The following is a 2551-nucleotide window of genomic DNA, read 5'->3' as shown; positions in this document are numbered from 1 at the left end:
AACCAAAATACATGGACTATGACACCATTAATCATTTAATTAGTATTGATGTTTTGTTACACCCTTTCTGGCAACAACAACAACAAAAAAAAAACAACAAATAAAATAAAAATAAATAAATAAATTGCTGTGTAAGATCTCAGTTTCATTGGCTGTTTTTGCTGCAGACCCACTGTTCTTGGAAATGGGAATTTTCCACTTACAAGTCATATGTTTAAACTGGAACGCTCCTCCAGTGTGAATTCCCTGTTAGAAAGTGGGAGAATCCAGAATTAAAGAGGGCCATTACCACACCTCGCCAGTGAGAAAAACTCTCTTACTCTTACTTTTATTAACATTTCTGTATTATTTATTTCACATTCGGTCAGTCGTACACGTAGTACTTTTCAGAGTTTATAAGAGGACGTGTTAAAATGCTGTTTCTATGCATGAGATACCACGTTGAGCTCAGTTATTGTTTGTTAGCGGTGCTTGGCCGTATGAGACAAGGGACATAACGTTTTTTGTTTAGTTCAAGTTAGTTTGGTTTATGTGGCCCAAATCTGTCAACAACAGAACTGGCCCAGTTGTGGTTTGGTTCATGTGGTGCTGGCACATGAATGGACCACCTCTGGCAAACCACATCACCAAATCTGGGCCATTTTTTGCAATATCTGGCCCGAGTGTTGGCATGTTAGTGCCTTGTGTGGGCCAGAACTGGGCCAGACAGATTTAGCTTTGTGGGAATATGAAGGAGCTCATGTTGAGCTTGATTTCCATTTCTGCTAGTCTAAATGATTCTTTATAGTAAAAGAAGGGCTAACAGAGAAATAACTTTCCTTTTATACATTTGTTTGGACCTTGGTGTGGCCCATCCTGTACCTGTGTCCTTATCTTTGGCATTCATGCCCCAGTAAGCAGCATGTTCCTTTACTTGGACTCTTTGAAGAAGAAATGGCCCTTAATAAAAGAAAGAGTGATTTTAAAGTCAGCATATGTTGCTTTAAAATTTTAATACTTGCCATCATAAAAGTGTAAATAGGCTTTTGCCAGAGGCGCTGATACGACCCATCACAGAGCCCAGCCTTTTGGAGCTGCTGCTCTTTTTAGATTAATTCACATTTTGCTGAGTCATGTTTATCCTACGTTGTTAATAGTTTTGTTTTACTTTAATAAAGTTGTTTTGGTCTCCRTCACCTGCCCTCAGCTGCCATTTCTGCATAAAGCTGTCTTTTAGCTTCGTTTCCTCCATAAACCGTGACAGGAATGGATGTTAAATCATGAAATTAAACTTRGCAAATAATGGGGTGATTTGCATAAATTTTAAGATTACTAATGTTGCTGTTTTATCTTTAAGTGGACTGTAGGGATGCAATATTGAACCTAAAACCAATGATAATTCCTCATAGTGCCAAGCCTGCTTTAAACTTCTCCAAAACCATATTCCTAACCTGTCAGGTGTGTTCTTTGGTCTTCATGATGCTGTTTAATTATTGTCATGTAACAAACCTCTGAGGCCTTCACAGGAAACCTGGATTTATACTGAGATTAGATTGCACACAGGTGGATTCTCACTTATTTAATGAGGTGAACTCTAAAGGCAGTCAGGTGCACTGAGGAAAGGTGGGTGGAAAGAAAAAAAAAAGTTAAAATCGCTTGAATTCCCTTTAGAGTTATGAGGTACTTTGCTGGTCAGTCACATAAAATCTTAGTAAAACACTGAAGATTATGTTTGTAACATGACAAAATGTGGGAAAATTTAAAGGGTTACAAACAATCTGACATCATGTTGCCTTCTGAACAAATTTTTACATTTTGAAGTAACATGGGGCGTATAGAAAAGGAAGAATGGAACTAAGGCTTATAATAAATTCACCAGACTGTCAGCTCTCATTGTGATTCAGTGCTTTGGATTGACTGATCCTGCTTCCATTAATAAAGTTTGACAAAATATACACCGGAATTAAAAAATAATAATTCTTATTGGAAGACAGAAGAAAAACAAAACTCCAAAACATATTTGATTTGAAAACAGAAGCTAAACGAAGGCGGAGAAGCAAACTCTAAATCCAGGGTAATTATCCATCGAACGTATGAAGAGGCGAGGTGTGTTTACTGGCCTCAAAGAGCAGCCGGATGGTGAGGCAGAGGGCGAGGGTGGTGTAGTGGAAGGTGGGGGGGTAGTGAGGGGTGGGGTGGGTTGAATGCAAAGAATTGAGGGTGCCCACTCAGATGCCGTCACCTCCTCTAAGACGGCCCCGTCGCTAGGAGACAGGCCCTGCCATCGCAGCATGGGGCGAGGAAGACGKGCGAGGTGTCGTGAAGCGGAGTGGGATGGAGAGGCTTTAAAGAGGTTCTGGAGCTTCTGATCCGACGAAGGATCTGTGCGGCTTGGTGAAAAGAGTGGGGGGGATAAAAACACCTCGGTGGTCTTTAGAGGCATGATATTCTGACACAGGCGGGGGTGCAGCGCTCACAGCGTGCAGTCATCAGAGATAATTAATGTGCTCAAGGCTGACGGCACAAACAGCGTATATCTACACAACTAATTCTGCTCAAATATTTACTTAAT

This window comes from Austrofundulus limnaeus, unplaced genomic scaffold (assembly GCF_001266775.1).
Source record: "Austrofundulus limnaeus strain Quisiro unplaced genomic scaffold, Austrofundulus_limnaeus-1.0 Scaffold181, whole genome shotgun sequence".
Classification (NCBI taxonomy): domain Eukaryota; kingdom Metazoa; phylum Chordata; class Actinopteri; order Cyprinodontiformes; family Rivulidae; genus Austrofundulus; species Austrofundulus limnaeus.
This window is presented reverse-complemented; position numbering follows the sequence as displayed.